At 44.8% G+C, this 17926-nt stretch overlaps 1 protein-coding gene across 1 annotated transcript in view; it reads left to right on the top strand.

Annotated features, from left to right (window-relative positions):
* Nucleotides 1-17926, top strand: part of LOC126161538 (uncharacterized) — a 356858-nt gene that overhangs the window by 40417 nt on the left and 298515 nt on the right. The window lies entirely within an intron of this gene.

The raw sequence follows: 17926 nt of genomic DNA, 5'->3' as shown, positions 1-17926 counted from the left end.
CGAACGCTGGTCCAACTGAGGCGCCAGGTGGAAATGGCATGGCAAGCCGTTCCACAGGACTACATCCAGCATCTCTACGATCGTCTCCATGGGAGAATAGCAGCCTGCATTGCTGCGAAAGGTGGATATACACTGTACTAGTGCCGACATTGTGCATGCTCTGTTGCCTGTGTCTATGTGCCTGTGGTTCTGTCAGTGTGATCATGTGATGTATCTGACCCCAGGAATGTGTCAATAAAGTTTCCCCTTCCTGGGACAATGAATTCACGGTGTTCTTATTTCAATTTCCAGGAGTGTAATTGAACCGCGCAGTACTGTCTCTAGTCGTTCTGCTGCAGGAGTCTCCCCAGTTCTGGGACACCCCAGCTGTCGGGTGGATTGTGAAAAACACTTCCTAAAAAATTGGAAAAGTAAGTCCTATATTTCGTATGACGCCGTATGAGCTCGTGTTGTTCTTGTAAATACATCCAATAATCCATCACGGATTTAATATCGTACGAATACAAATATTTCGTCGCATGTCCAGCGATCCAGTGACCGCATACGTCTTTTGTTTGGGAAAAAAGGTCTTCTCCGGTAGAAAAAGTATATCCGATGTGATTTCTTTGTAGTCAGTGCGCCGAAGGAAGGCCAGTATTCGACGCGTCAGCATCCAGACATCCCTCGCTGCGCCACACACTAAACCATGTTCTTCCGTTGCTAACAGTCCACAGTTTGTGCAAAGAGGAGAATTGACCATATGAATGGTATGTAATCGACTCCTGGTCACAAGTTTACGGTTTATAAGAATATACCACATCGATCTCGCTGCTGTTGACAGTAAAGGAGTATGCACTGCACACCAAATGTGGTTCCACGTTCGCGACGGGTATTTGAATTCCATTATGTTGCGGCCATGGTGATCCATCAAGCATCTATAGATCTCCCGAGTCGTGGGTAGTCTCGTCGAAGGTACTTTCTGACGAACATAACTGTAATCAACAAGAAATGAGGCAATGTGTGCAAGAGAAGGCGAAATATTGCCCACCGCAATAGGGGGTTCGTACGAAGGCGGAACAAGTACTTCTATCAGAGCTGACGTTATGGTATGCTTTCTTTGTTGCCAATTTCGTGTCATCTCTCGCATGTAAAGCGCCAGAGTTTTGTTTCGCACGTTTGTGAGGTTGAGGCCACCGTTCCGGAACTGTAGCGTTAACGTATCATATTTGATCTTAAATAACATCCCAGTACTAACATAGTAACCAAAGGCAGCCATGAGGCGGTCTGCGATACCCTTCTGTATTGGTAGGATCTGCGCTAAATGGGGCAGTCGTGACGCTATGTGAACGTTGGTGTACGCCACACGTTGGATCATGTAAAAGGCTCTCAGTGAGTTGTTGCGTATCGTCAGACGAACATTCTGCAGAAGCCGCCGAGAACTCGCCGCCGCTGTCCGCCGTATTGAACGGGTAAATGTAATCCCCAGACATCTCAACGATTCCACCGTCTGAAACGGTCCCGGTACGTCTTCCAGACCCCGTTCAATGTGCATAAGTTTGGATTTCGTCATGTTAACGACACTGCCTGCCGCCGTCCCGTAAGAGTGTAGATATTCAACAGCCTGACGCACTTCATGTCCTGATCTGACAAGAAGGATCAGGTCGTCCGCATATGCGCGACAAACGAAAGAGTTCTCATTAAGCGCTATCCCAGTAAGTGAGCGCCTCATAACACACATCAGCGGCTCAAGCGCTATCGCAAACAGCATCATGGGGAGTGGGCACCCTTGTCGGACTGAGCTGTTAATAGGAATCGAGCCCGCTTCCCAACCGTTTACAATCACCTTCGATGTAGCCCCTCGCATTAGCCTCATAACGATGGAGATGAAAACAGGTGGAATCGTCATTCGGCTCATGACTGACGCCAAGAAGTCATGGTTTATCCTGTCGAACGCACTATCGAAGTCCACAGATATCATCGCTGCTCGCATTTTACACGTTTCCGCTATGGCGATAACGTCACGGTATTCACTTAACGCCGAGGAGATGTTGCTTCGCACCCCTAGGCAAGCCTGATCAGGGGATATTGTCCTGGATATCGCCAGCTTGAGACGAGACGCTAGTAGTCGTGCAAATATTTTATAGTCGGTGTTTAGCATGGTGAGAGGACGATATTGATTAACACTGCGACTTCCCGCCATCTTCGGGATGGGAAGGAGGAGGAGGAGGAGGAGGAGATTAGTGTGTAACGTCCCGTCGACAACGAGGTCATTAGAGACGGAGCGCAAGCTCGGGTGAGGAAAGAATGGGGAAGGAAATCGGCCGTGCCCTTTCACAGGAACCATCCCGGCATTTGCCTGAAGCGATTTAGGGAAATCACGGAAAACCCAAATCAGGATGGCCGGAGACGGGATTGAACCGTCGTCCTCCCGAATGCGAGTCCAGTGTTTCGGGATGGGAAGAAGAAAGCCCGTCACAAAATCCGACGGTAGGCGCATGTCCGGACGCATCGCCTCATTGTACATCGACACCAACTGTGACATCATCATGTCCACGAATTCTCGATAAAACTCTAGCGTAATCCCATCTGGCCCTGGTGATTTAGGGGCCGCTCCTTTTGTGAGTGCCACTTTTATATCGTCTTCTGTGAGTGGCTCCATAAGCGCTGCCTTATCCGTCTCTGTCAGTGTCGTTTGCAGATGTTGCAGTATCTCTTCCCCCACCAGACGGTCCGTCGGTCTACCGCCATAGAGGCGGCGGAAACGCTCTAAAAATTCATTTGCAATGTCCTGTTGTGTTGTCAGTTGAAGGCCATCTAAACCGTGGAGCACTGTTACCAATGCCCGGCGGTAACGTTTATGTTAACGGGACACATGGTGCATCGAGGTACGTTCCCCAGTGATGGTGTCGAGACATCTTGCCCGTATTGGGATGCCATCCAGTCGTCGTCGCGTGATCGATAGGATTTGTGCCTTGACACGATGAACTTCCGCATGATGTTCTGCCGACGGCACCTGAAAGGACAGCTCACGAAGCATTGTGTAATAATAATCAAGAGTGTCTCTTTGCAATCTCGTCTTATCGCGACAATACTGTATGAGAGCTCTTCTTATTGCCGGCTTAGTACACTCGAGCCACCATTGAAGCACGGAGGTATATGTTGGTAGACGGCGTTGACATGTGGCACATACCTCCTCGACTCTCTGACGACATTCGGGGTCCGCCAAAAGTGACGAATTGAGCTTCCATGTCCCGCGGCTTCTCCACACACTTCGCCTAGGGAGTGATATGGTACAAATGTAAGCCAGATGATCAGTAAATGCCGCAGGCCATCGTTCCGCGTCGACCACCTTATCCTGTAGGCCAACCGAAACATATATGCGATCGAGTCTGCTCGCCGAGTGACTGGTATAAAAAGTATATCCCTCAGAGTTCCTATGAATCATGTCCCAGGTGTCACGTAACTCCAGATCCCGGTAGAGCACATGCAATTCACGACAGGTATTGTAATGTGGAGTCTGGTCTTTTTGGTCTAAAACAGAATTGAAGTCACCACCTATAATGAAATGATCGAATCTGCCGGTAAATAAGGACACAATCTCTTCCGAATAATATCTAGCACGCGCCCGTCTGTTGTCTGTACCGGAAGGGGCATAAACATTGAGAATGCGAATTCCATTAACAGTTATCGCCAGTCCTCGTGCCGAAGGTAGATAAGCCAGGTCTCGAACCGGAATCCCGTCACGGACCAATATTGCCGTCCCACTGTCGTTGTTCGAGTGCGGCGAGGTGTAGATGTATCCATGGACTTCCTGGAACTCAGGAATGTAAATTTCCTGCACCATCAGTATATCCACATCCGACGCGTATATCATGTCCCTAAACAACTGCTGTTTCACGGGCGATCTAATGCTATTTACATTCACTGTCCCTATTCTGTATGCCTGGGGTCGAGTAGCCGTCATCTCCACATGATGTTAAAATGACAAAGTTTCACCGTATCGATAATCCCTTTGCACGTCCGCAGAGGGTCGCCCGACGGACGTGTCCCTGTGACATTAGGTTTCTTGAGATGCGGACGGATGCGAGTCCCCACCAGGAGAATGGTCCGCATCGGTGATTTCGTCGTCCTGCTCATACCAGCTGATATTATTGGGGTGCTCCAAATTTTCCTGTGCGGCATTGATGGGTGACATCTGCTGTTCTTTCGCAGCTTGAGACTCCACCGCAGAAGGGGTAGCAGGCCCCTGAGCGGATGCGTCTTCTGAGCGACATGACATCTTTTCACTGTCCGAATTCATATGGTCTGCGACATCCGAAGCTTGTGGTTCCAAGTCAGACAGGTCCATAGTGTTAGACTCATCTGGGCTCCCAAGAAGAGAAGGGAGCGTCTCCGCAGAGTTTAGTCGGCGCTTCTTGCGGCGCTTTGGCGAGCGTTGTTTGCGGGCCCTATCCTCGGCTTCTGGTGTTGGCGAATCTTGCATCACCGGTGCTCTCGCCGCCGCCACAACGCCCTGGGGCCGTTCCACTTCAGCTTCCATGCCTGTTGTGATGCTGTCATCCTCTTTCTGCACCACCTGTAGTGTCTGGAATTGGAGGTTGGTCGGAGCCATTCCTTCTTCCGTGGGGTCCGAAGGCGCCTCAATCAACTGCGGCGTCGGTTCGATAGTGTGCTCCGATCTCGGCGTCACCTCCCCGCGAAGCGCCACCACGTAAGTCATCGGCAGTGACGTTGGTGTAGTCGGATTCTGGAGGTCTCCGCTGGGGAGTTGCACGAGTCTCCTCTGCATACACGCAGATCGAAGATGTCCTTCACCACCACACCCGGAGCATGTCCGGGGCTGTCCATCATAGATGACAATAGCTCGACAGCCGCCAATGTTGATGTACGATGGCACATGTTTCGTGAGTGCAATTCGCACCTGTCGGACACCATTGAGCACTGGATACGTGCTATAACTTGCCCAACGTTCGTCCGTATGACTGATAACTCTGCCATATGGCTGGAGCGATTCAGTGACCAAGGATTCTGGTACCTCGAAAGGCAGCTCGAAGACTCGAATCGTACGCACGCCCAGGCCCGAATGAGCGACTAAAACTTCGCCAATATGACCATCGGAGTGTCGGAACTGAAATCCTCGTTTGGCGGCTTCAATGATCCTATCGCATGCTGCGTCGTCAATCATCTTTACGTAAAGAGTGCTGCTCACGATTGGTAAATGAATTCCTATAATCTCCGTGTAATTAAGTTGCACTTCGTCCCTCAAGAAACGTTCGATTTCGAAAGCCTTCGGTCGTGCATACTCGTTACAGAACGTGAATTGTATCGTGGTTTTTCGGAAATTGTGTGCCATTGCGTTCGAGTCAAACAATAACACACGCGAGTGACGACGGTGTAAACACCGCTTCTTCCGCGAATGTTCGCAGCCGGGACGTAAACAAGTCCGAGCTGCTCTGCGGCTAAAGGCGGACTGAACCGCTAGACCACCGCGGCCGGCACTTTTGAAACCCCGTGCCACAAAGTAGTCGTGCACTGCGCTTGGTTGATGTAGTGAAAAGCCATGGAGGAATGAGGCTGCAAAAAATACCTGTGTCCTGCGGCGTGGTGTCTATGTGTGCAACGGAAGTGAGTGCAATCTTGCCAACCGTAGCGGAATTCCGCTACGCGTATTGGAGTTTTTTGGCCTTTGTGGCGTAGCGGCGAAATTCTGAAATTGTTAAAAATGTAGCGGAATTCAACTTTCTTTGGAGAAATGTAAAACCCTCGTAAATTTTCACTGCCAAGTACAAAACATGTAATATATCCACGGGAATGCAGATACCGAACAGTCTTTCTCCATGATGACAGACATTAGAACTAAACGACTTATTAAGCTACTCGCAGAAACGTTAAGTGACTTGTTGAAAGTATGACTAGACATCCAAAACAAAAACCGTTATTGATCATTATTATATTTCGTACACAATTACGGAGGACCATTTCCGTAAGTTTGAAGAACGTATCAATTATTATCTGAGAACTGTAGGTGATCAAAATATTGCTGCATCAACAAATTTATACATTTCACTGTGATTTTAATAAACATTGAAACGTTTCACACACACAATGCTGAAAAAAAACCTTGTAAATTAATTCCTTACGCCTTAGCGAGTTCAGATTCCATATAAAGAGGAAAATTACTGTCGCATCAAACTACAATTACTGTATTAAAAGCAACTATTTGAATGAAGCACGATATTCAGGTCCATCCACACTGTCGTCCTAGCTGTCGCTGATCGTTAAATGCCCCAGCTGGAAATATCTGGAATATATTTGTTTATAGCTTAAATTATTTATATGGCCTGTATATCGTCAGGAATTATGTAGGCTATATCATAAATTACATTTGAAACTGTAGTGGAATTTGGATGTGCTCGTAGCGGAATTAACTTATTTTTGGCTGCCAACACTGAACGGAACCAATCCAGTGTGTTCTGTCGCTTCCCCTTGGGCAGTCATAATTAGAGTGACGAAGTTTCGGGCGTCGTGTGTTAAGCCAGCTTAAACTGTGCGTCCGTGTGTTTCGTTGTAAAAAAAAAAAAAGAAAAAAAAACTATGAAACGGACAAGACAGAATTTGGTTATGATGTTTAATAACTATTTTATATTTATAGTAACAATTGACTGGATTGTTGTCGTTTTCTCTAGGAACTACTCACTTCAAAACCCTTGAAACGTGTTAGCCTGATGTTAATGAAATTTCATGTGGTTACAGGCACATGTATTGGCAGTGTAAATCTCAACTTACGCAGTTATTCAATCACTTATTGAAAGTGTCTGATAATTTTTCTAAAATAAGTTTTCCATGGCCAATATAAACATAGAAAGCTTGTGATTGTTATGGAGCTCCCTTTTTGTGGTACCTAATCTTGAAACTACGATAACTGAGACTGTACAGTGTGATATAATTTTATGAAGTTTAATACTGAATAATGGTTGCAACTTTGTCCACGTTGAAGTAGATTTTTTTTACAACAAAAATGGTCATTGTTCTGAAACGTAAATGTGACAAACAGTGGCGGATAAAAAAATTTCGCACCCCTAAACACACCGTAATATATGCGCCCCACTTAATTTTGCACGTTTGTTTTTGTCACTCTTACTCACGTTAAAGACACTTACGCAATTCTCAAGCAACACCAGCACAAAAAAAGTTTGTAAATAAAAAGTTCCAGTTGAAAATCGTACCACACTGTACACGAGCAGAAAGCTTTTTACTTTAAACACAACAGTGATAAACTGGCTAGCTTGGATTACTTGACCAAACTGTGCTGCGAGATAGAATCGTTAAGACGAGAATGACATTATTTAATAAACTGGGAGCAAGTACGTAAAATGCGTTAAATACTTCAAAATGTCACTAGTAAGAAAAATTGTGCTTTAGCTCGCAAAAACGAGAAAATAAATACGCAGAGATAGCAGAAAAAAGGACGAATTAGCAGGGATGTAATCGCTAATGTGTGGCATATTCGGTGTTTTTTCGGACACTTGCAAAAGTACTAGCGTACTGTCAAGTCGTTTTGCAAGACTATCACTGCAAAAATGTACGTCAGGCTCTATAATGATACAAAGTGCCGTATCATACCGAAAACTATCAAAAATCGAGTGTATCTGAACTGTGACACCTATTGCAAAGAAGCAGATTGTAATATCACTTGTCCTTAAAAGTTACGTAGCTGGTTTATTCCCGGTATCAAATGGATACTGTTAAAATGTCTGCGCAACATATATAAATAATCCACGACACGTACGAAAACAATCCGTCTTTACTATGGATGTAGTGACATTCTAAATATACAGGGCGCTATACGGACAAACACACGATGTCCAGAGAACACGTGACCAGGGCGGCAATGTATGTTGACAACACAAAAGAGATATTTACTCTATGGGACACACTTTGTAAATGTTTATCGTACTTGTTGCCATTAAACAGAGAATGGTCTGGTGTAAAGTATTCGCCAGTGAATTGAGCGGGACTCGCATAGTGCGCTTCCACCAGTGTGTTGATTTTAAAATTTATAAAAAAAACACAGGGTGATTTCGTCACACAGAATCATACGATACGTACGTCTTCGCCACATTTCGTGTTTTAATAACTGTAAATCCGATTAATAAATATTTTGATAGAGCAAAAGAACAAAATCTCTTGTAAATTTTATGAAATAGTGAAATACAAACCTTCTGTCTATCCTAGAGCAGCAAACCAATAACGAATACAGACGAAACCTCCACAAGAAAACAACGAAACCTGTAACAACAACCTGAAGAGTGATTTGTAAGAAATCCGAAATCGGTCATGGTTTGAAAAATGGCTCTGAGCACTATGGGACTTAACATCTTAGGTCATCAGTCCCCTAGAACTTAGAACTACTTAAACCTAACTAACCTAAGGTCATCACACAACACCCAGCCATCACGAGGCAGAGAAAATCCCTGACCCCGCCGGGAATCGAACCCGGGAACCCGGGCGTGGGAAGCGAGAACGCTACCGCACGACCACGAGATGCGGGCGCCATGGTTTGATTCAGATAAATCTTCCTCGCGGGTGGTTGCCGCCACGGCTAAAGCCACGGTTCTTAAAATATCAATGTTCGTCAAACATCGTTTGGCTAACTTTGTTTCTTCAGATATTTCTGCCTTTTTGAGCAGGATCCGTCTGACTTCTATAAAGATATGTTCCCAAATTTTTTTTCTTTAACGTTTCCCGTTTGCATTAGTGATAGAAGTCAAGTATATAAATTTACACATCTGTTTTAGTAGCTTTACTTCTACCGCAAGCCGTACGGATATGAAATGTGATGATCACACAGGCCAAGCGGATATAATACACGTGGCAGACTTCGTTTCATTGGCAGGATACTGAGAAATGAAGTCAGCGCACAATGGAGACCACTTAGAAATCACTTCAAATCTTAGAAAATTGCTCAAGTGCGTGGCACCATACCGTGTAGCACTAATAATGGATACTGAACGAATACAAAGAAGTGCGGCACTAATGTTCACAAGTTTGTTTAACCCGCGGGAGAACTTCACGGAAATACTGAAAAACCTGAACTGGTAGACCCTTCCAGGTAGACACCAAGCATCCCCCGGATGACTACGAGATCCAGGAAATAGTGAGCTAGGATTATACCATAACCCTCTGTCACTTAATAAAGGCAAAAATTTCGATCCTTATTGCATACCAACTGGGTGCCTTTCAGAGTAAACTGATGAAGTGCTCCATATTTAGCAAACTTATATAACCGCTGGCTCGACGGAAGAGCCGTACCTGAAGACTGGGAAGTTGCACAGGACACACAATAAGAAATTAAAAAGGAGTAATCAGATGAAAACAGATCCATACAACTGAATTCGATTTGCAAGCATTTTGGAACATATACTATTTTCCAACCTTATGAAGGACATCGAACACATCGATCTATTGGTATATATCAGGGATTTAGAAAATACTGCTCTTGTGCAACACAACAAGCTCTTTAATCTCAAGGATTATGAATGTTATCAATAGGGGATCTCAAACTGATTCCGTATTTCTAGGTTCCTCACAAATGCTTGCTAATCAAATTGCGTGCCTATGGAGTATCGCTTCAATTGTGGGACTGAATTCGTAATTTTCTGTCAGAACGGACACAGTTTGTAGTAACTGACGGAAATTCATCCATTAAACAGAAGTGATATCTGGCCTGCTCCCCAAACAACTTTTTTAGGAGATCTGTTCGTAATCTGTATAAATCATTTAGGAGACAAACTCAAAACCTAAGTTACATTTTTGCAGGTGGTGATGTCGTTTACCTTCTTGTAAAGTTATCGATGACCAAAACCAATCCCAAAATTATTTAGGCAAAATATCTGTATGGTGTTAAAATTGGCAATTGGCTTTAAATAATGAAAAATGTGAAGTCATCCACATGAGTCCTAAAAGGAATGCGCTAAATTTCAGTTACATGATAAATCACACTAATCTAAAAGCTGTCAATTCAACAAAATACCTCCGGATAACAATTACGAACAGCTTAAACTAGACGATCACAAAGATAATATTGCTGGTAAGGCGAACCATACACTGCATTTTACTCTCAGACCATTTAGCATACGCAACAAATCTACTAAAGAGACTGCCTACACTACACTTGTCCATCTTCTGCTAGAGGATTACTATGCAGTATGGGATTTACCAGATGGATTGACATAGGACATCGAAAAAGATCAAAAAAGGTTTACATGGCTCTAAGCACTATGGGACTTAACATCTGAGCTCATCAGTCCCCTAGATTTAGAAATACTTAAACCTAACTAACCTAAGGACATCACACACACCTCCATTCCCGAGGCAATATTGGCACCTGCGACCGTAGCAGGCGCGCGGTTCCGAACTGAAGCGCCTAGAACCGCTCGGCCATATCGGCCGGCTTCAAAAAAGGGCAGCTCGTTTTGTATTATCGCGAAATAGGGGACAGAGTGTCACGAATATGATACGCAATTTGGGGTGGAAATCATTAAAACAAAGGCGTTTTCGATGCGTCGAGATCTTTTCACGAAATTTCAATCTGCGGTATTCCGCTCCGAATGCGACTGCATTTTTTGACACCGACCTACATAGAGTGAGGTGATCGCCGTAATAAAATAAGACACATCAGAGCTCGTATGGAAAGATTTAAGCGTTCGTTTTTCTCGTGTCTGTTCGAGAGTAGGACGGTAGAGAAATAGAGTGAAAACTGTTGCAGGAACCCTCTGCCAGGCACTTAAGTGGGAACTGCAGAGTAGTCATACAGATGTAGATGTCTCGTTCCCTTAGGGACAGCGAAGACAATATGAACTACAGAGCCCACAGAGCTCATATTTACGAAGGCATTCCTCCTGCGCTCTAAACGCAACTGAAACGGGAAGTGTGTCCAACTTGCTGAGTATCCTTTGTCATACACTTCACAGTGGTTTACGAAGCATGCATGCATCATCATAATATTGATACGTGAACACGAAAATTGAAGTACCGATTTTTAATGTTAATTGTACAAGCAGGCCAACGATCTTCATAATTCTAAAGGTACTTTAAGAGTAGTAAAAGGAAGTAGAAGCTTTCAAATTCATAGCACTGATGTTACACTCCCTACGACGCACTAAAATCTCCAATACCTGAACATCGAAAATTGAAGAGTTACCAACTTCTGCCCTACAAACCTATCAGATACGCGAAAGTAACATCATTTCATGAAATTGAATTCTAGGGCTTCATGTTTACGTTGTTCATTTGCAGTAAAACATGCATACCGGGCAGTTACAATGCGACAATTGATTTTGACGACGATGACGACAGCAGTGCTCGAACAATTAAAGAGAAATCAAATAATTATTCCAAAAATGCACGTAGCTACAATGTAGCATTTGCCACGGATCAGTTCTGCGACTAAAATGCCAGGAACTTTAAGATACGTGACAGCCACTATCACAGATCAGGTCCACTGACGCAAATGATCGAATTTCGACCGCAGGCGACAATATTATGTGTAGATGTAGATGAAGTCATGCCTTACTTCACTTTGTTAATAATCGTAGCTTTTGTTTTTCACTGTTTTCCTCTGTTCCTTTCTTCTTCAAAACTTACACCCATACATTGATGTTGTGTTGTAGATTTTGTTTACTGGAGGCTAAGAGCATGATTTCATGATGTAGTTTAATACCTGTAATACCCCAAACGGGATTTTTTCAAAAATAGAACCTACATGTTCTCATAAACAGCTTGAAACGTTTGTTTGAAATCGCTAATGGTCAAACACTGGACTTGCATGGCCTGGGTAATTTGCTCTCCGTTTCCAAGTGCCTCAGTGTTTATGACGTCAAATCTCGTATAACGACATAATTTTTCAGATACATTTACTGGTATATGTTGATAACGCCTACAAAACATGTTGCGAATAGAGTTAATAGTAAAAAGTAATAAATTAAAACGTCATACCTGATGTTCAAGGTTTGATTTATGAAGAGCGAAAATGTCGTAAACGATACAGTTTTCTACTTCCATTGTTTTTTTTTGGGCGCTGTCAGAGAGAGACAGTTTCGAAAAGGTTTGAAATACCGTTACATTTTGTTGGAAGTTGCTAAGTGTTCTCATTTTAGAATCCCGGATGAATATAGTCTTGGTAATTTGCGCTGCCTCAAGATACACAGGGTGATTCCTTGACGACGTTACAAACTTTCATGGACGGTGGAGAAGGGTAAATGTATCATTTGAGGTCAAGGATACTGATCTGGATACGAATAGAAAGTTATAGCGAATATCGTTCTGGTAACTCTGACTGCGAAATACATGTAGCGGTACAGCTTTTGCTAAGATTGTAGGTATTGTAGGCAACTTTCTGAGGTGGTAGTATGGGCCAAAACAAGAAGAAAAGTCTTGTAAACATGAGCTCTAAAATGCATTCCTTGTTCAGCTTCGATATTGTGACACACATCTATTCTCCTGCAAGCTCCTTAGTTTCCATATTTTTGGAGGAGGTAGTATGTAAAAAACAAGAACAAAAGCCCCGCCTCCAAAATGCATACATTAAGAGCTATGGGCACTGGTCCAGTAGAAACGTGTTTCACATTAACGAGGACGAACTGGTGTTCATAGCTCTTAACGTACTCATTTTAGAGCCCATATTTACTCGACATTTTTCCTTGATTAGGTCCATGCTACCACTTGCGAAAGTTGCCTACCCTACAATCTTAACAACAACAGTGTCGGTACATTCAATCCAGAGGTATCAGAATGGTTTTCCCTTATAATTTTTGGCTCTGTCGCGTCTGGATCAGGGTTCCTTATCTCACACTGATATGCTTATCCTTCTCTATCATCCATGAGGGTGTGTCACATCGTCACAGAATCACCCTATATACACAGCTTCAAATGATTAATATTGTATTAACCTTAAACTTGAGATTATACCTCTTAATGAGTAGATTTTGATGGTTTTATTTATTTTATTTAGCGTATGGTTAATACAGATATATCATAAAATTAAATTACATATACATATGTAAATACTGACACACGAGAAACTTAAGTTTGTCTTTACAACTGAATATCCAGTCCTTGAATCCAGCGCAATGCATGTGGAGTTGCTAGCAGGAAGTCCTCTTCAGCACCGTGATGGGCTCGAATCCTGCATTCACTGACAATGTGTTGAAAATGGCTCTGAGCACTATGGGACTTAACATCTGAGGTCATCAGTCCCCTAGAACTTAGAACTACTTAAACCTAACTAACCTAAGGACATCACACACGTCCATGCCCGAGGCAGGATTCGAACCTGCGACCGTAGCGGTCGCGCGGACAGTGTGTTGAACAGTCTGGTATTGAGCCCGCAGTCACAGGCTGGATTAGGCAGCTTCTTCCACTGAAAGAGAGCATCCCTGCATATGCCATGGCCGGTACGGATTCTGTTGAGAGTAGTCCAGGTCTTGCGTGGTAGGTCGAATCCACTTGGAAATTTAGCACCTGAGAAGATGTTATGCAGGTGTGCATCTGTCACTCCTTCCCACCGATGGTATTTTAACTTCTTACATTGGGCTCATAATTATTTATCTTCTACGTTTTTATAAAATTTTTGTCGCCCCTGTAAACCTTTAGATAGGCTTTCTTCTACAGAGATCTCGTCAGTCTTAGCCATTTAGTAATATGATGATGAAGTCCCATACTCCGTGACAGAGCGTAAGAGAACGATGCGGGAGACCCGCACCGCCGTACTAGGCGATGTCCTAGTGGAGGTGGTTTGCCATTGTCTTCCTGCGACCGTAATGGCGATGAATGATGATGATGATGAAGACGACAGTACACCACCCAGTCATCTCGAGGCAGGGAAAATCTCTGACCCTGCCGGGAATCGAACCTGGGACCCCGTGCTCGGGACGCGAGAACGCAACCGCAAGATCACGAGCATAATATGGTGTCACCGCCAGACACCACACTTGCTAGGTTGTTGTTGTTGTGGTCATCAGTCCTGAGACTGGTTTGATGCAGCTCTCCATGCTACTCTATCCTGTGCAAGCTTCTTCATCTCCCAATACCTACTGCAACCTACATCCTTCTGAATCTGCTTAGTGTATTCATCTCTTGGTCTCCCCCTACGATTTTTAGCCTCCACGCTGCCCTCCAATATTAAATTGGCGATCCCTTGATGCCTCAGAACATGTCCTACCAACCGATCCCTTCTTCTGGTCAAGTTGTGCCACAAACTTCTACATCTACATCTACATTTATACTCCGCAAGCCACCCAACGGTGTGTGGCGGAGGGCACTTTACGTGCCACTGTCATTATCTCCCTTTCCTGTTCCAGTCGCGTATGGTTCGCGGGAAGAACGACTGTCTGAAAGCCTCTGTGCGCGCTCTAATCTCTCTAATTTTACATTCGTGATCTCCTCGGGAGGTATAAGTAGGGGGAAGCAATATATTCGATACCTCATCCAGAAACGCACCCTCTCGAAACCTGGCGAGCAAGCTACACCGCGATGCAGAGCGCCTCTCTTGCAGAGTCTGCCACTTGAGTTTGTTAAACATCTCCGTAACGCTATCACGGTTACCAAATAACCCTGTGACGAAACGCGCCGCTCTTCTTTGGATCTTCTCTATCTCCTCCGTCAACCCGATCTGGTACGGATCCCACACTGATGAGCAATACTCAAGTATAGGTCGAACGAGTGTTTTGTAAGCCACCTCCTTTGTTGATGGACTACATTTTCTAAGGACTCTCCCAATGAATCTCAACCTGGTACCCGCCTTACCAACAATTAATTTTATATGATCATTCCACTTCAAATCGTTCCGCACGCATACTCCCAGATATTTTACAGAAGTAACTGCTACCAGTGTTTGTTCCGCTATCATATAATCATACAATAAAGGATCCTTCTTTCTATGTATTCGCAATACATTACATTTGTCTATGTTAAGGGTCAGTTGCCACTCCCTGCACCAAGTGCCTATCCGCTGCAGATCTTCCTGCATTTCGCTACAATTTTCTAATGCTGCAACTTCTCTGTATACTACAGCATCATCCGCGAAAAGCCGCATGGAACTTCCGACACTATCTACTAGGTCATTTATATATATTGTGAAAAGCAATGGTCCCATAACACTCCCCTGTGGCACGCCAGAGGTTACTTTAACGTCTGTAGATGTCTCTCCATTGAGTACAACATGCTGTGTTCTGTTTGCTAAAAACTCTTCAATCCAGCCACACAGCTGGTCTGATATTCCGTAGGCTCTTACTTTGTTTATCAGACGACAGTGCGGAACTGTATCGAACGCCTTCCGGAAGTCAAGGAAAATGGCATCTACCTGGGAGCCTGTATCTAATATTTTCTGGGTTTCATGAACAAATAATGCGAGTTGGGTTTCACACGATCGCTGTTTCCGGAATCCATGTTGATTCCTACATAGTAGATTCTGAGTTTCCAAAAACGACATGATACTCGAGCAAAAGACATGTTCTAAAATTCTACAACAGATCGACGTCAGAGAGATAGGTCTATAGTTTTGCGCATCTGCTCGACGACCCTTCTTGAAGACTGGGACTACCTGTGCTCTTTTCCAATCATTTGGAACCTTCTGTTCCTCTAGAGACTTGCGGTACACGGCTGTTAGAAGGGGGGCAAGTTCTTTCGCGTACTCTGTGTAGAATCGAATTGGTATCCCGTCAGGTCCAGTGGACTTTCCTCTGTTGAGTGATTCCAGTTGCTTTTCTATTCCTTGGACACTTATTTCAATGTCAGCCATTTTTTCGTTGGTGCGAGGATTTAGAGAAGGAACTGCAGTGCGGTCTTCCTCTGTGAAACAGCTTTGGAAAAAGGTGTTTAGTATTTCAGCTTTACGCTTGTCATCCTCTGTTTCAATGCCATCATCATCCCAGAGTGTCTGGACATGATGTTTCGAGCCACTTACTGATTTAACGTAAGACCAGAACTTCCTAGGATTTTCTGTCAAGTCGGTACCTAGTATTTTACTTTCGAATTCACTGAACGCTTCACGCATAGCCCTCCTTACGCTAACTTTGACATCGTTTAGCTTCTGTTTGTCTGAGAGGTTTTGGCTGCGTTTAAACTTGGAGTGAAGCTCTCTTTGCTTTCGCAGTAGTTTCCTAACTTTGTTGTTGTACCACGGTGGGTTTTTCCCGTCCCTCACAGTTTTGCTCGGCACGTACCTGTCTAAAACGCATTTAACGGTTGCCTTGAACTTTTTCCATAAACACTCAACATTGTCAGTGTCGGAACAGAAATTTTCGTTTTGATCTGTTAGGTAGTCTGAAATCTGCCTTCTATTACTCTTGCTAAACAGATAAACCTTCCTCCCTTTTTTTATATTCCTATTAACTTCCATATTCAGGGATGCTGCAACGGCCTTATGATCACTGATTCCCTGTTCTGCACTTACAGAGTCGAAAAGTTCGGGTCTGTTTGTTATCAGTAGGTCCAAGATGTTATCTCCACGAGTCGGTTCTCTGTTTAATTGCTCGAGGTAATTTTCGGATAGTGCACTCAGTATAATGTCACTCGATGCTCTGTCCCTACCACCCGTCCTAAACATCTGAGTGTCCCAGTCTATATCTGGTAAATTGAAATCTCCACCTAAGACCATAACATGCTGAGAAAATTTATGTGAAATGTATTCCAAATTTTCTCTCAGTTGTTCTGCCACTAATGCTGCTGAGTCGGGGGGTCGGTAAAAGGAGCCAATTATTAACCTTGCTCGGTTGTTGAGTGTAACCTCCACCCATAATAATTCACAGGAACTATCCACTTCTACTTCACTACAGGATAAACTACTACTAACAGCGACGAACACTCCGCCACCGGTTGCATGCAATCTATCCTTTCTAAACACCGTCTGTGCCTTTGTAAAAATTTCGGCAGAATTTATCTCTGGCTTCAGCCAGCTTTCTGTACCTATAACGATTTCCGCTTCGGTGCTTTCTATCAGCGCTTGAAGTTCCGGTACTTTACCAACGCAGCTTTGACAGTTTACAATTACAATACCGATTGCTGCTTGGTCCCCGCATGTCCTGACTTTGCCCCGCACCCGTTGAGGCTGTTGCCCTTTCTGCACTTGCCCGAGGCCATCTAACCTAAAAAACCGCCCAGCCCACGCCACACAACCCCTGCTACCCGTGTAGCCGCTTGTTGCGTGTAGTGGACTCCTGACCTATCCAGCGGAACCCGAAACCCCACCACCCTATGGCGCAAGTCGAGGAATCTGCAGCCCACACGGTCGCAGAACCGTCTCAACCTCTGATTCAGACCCTCCACTCGGCTCTGTACCAAAGGTCCGCAGTCAGTCCTGTCGACGATGCTGCAGATGGTGAGCTCTGCTTTCATCCCGCTAGCGAGACTGGCAGTCTTCACCAAATCAGATAGCCGCCGGAAGCCAGAGAGGATTTCCTCCGATCCATAGCGACACACATCATTGGTGCCGACATGAGCGACCACCTGCAGATGGGTGCACCCTGTACCCTTCATGGCATCCGGAAGGACCCTTTCCACATCTGGAATGACTCCCCCCGGTATGCACACGGAGTGCACTTTGGTTTTCTTCCCCTCCCTTGCTGCCATATCCCTAAGGGGCCCCATTACGCGCCTGACGTTGGAGCTCCCAACTACCAGTAAGCCCACCCTCTGCGACTGCCCGGATCTTGCAGACTGAGGGGCAACCTCTGGAACAGGACAAGCAGCCATGTCAGGCTGAAGATCAGTATCAGCCTGAGACAGAGCCTGAAACCGGTTCGTCAGACAAACTGGAGAGGCCTTCCGTTCAGCCCTCCGGAATGTCTTTCGCCCCCTGCCACACCTTGAGACGACCTCCCACTCTACCACAGGTGAGGGATCAGCCTCAATGCGGGCAGTATCCCGGGCAACCACAGTCGTAGTCCGA

The sequence above is a fragment of the Schistocerca cancellata genome, chromosome 2 (genome assembly GCF_023864275.1).
Source record: "Schistocerca cancellata isolate TAMUIC-IGC-003103 chromosome 2, iqSchCanc2.1, whole genome shotgun sequence".
NCBI lineage: Eukaryota > Metazoa > Arthropoda > Insecta > Orthoptera > Acrididae > Schistocerca > Schistocerca cancellata.
This window is presented reverse-complemented; position numbering and strand designations above follow the sequence as displayed.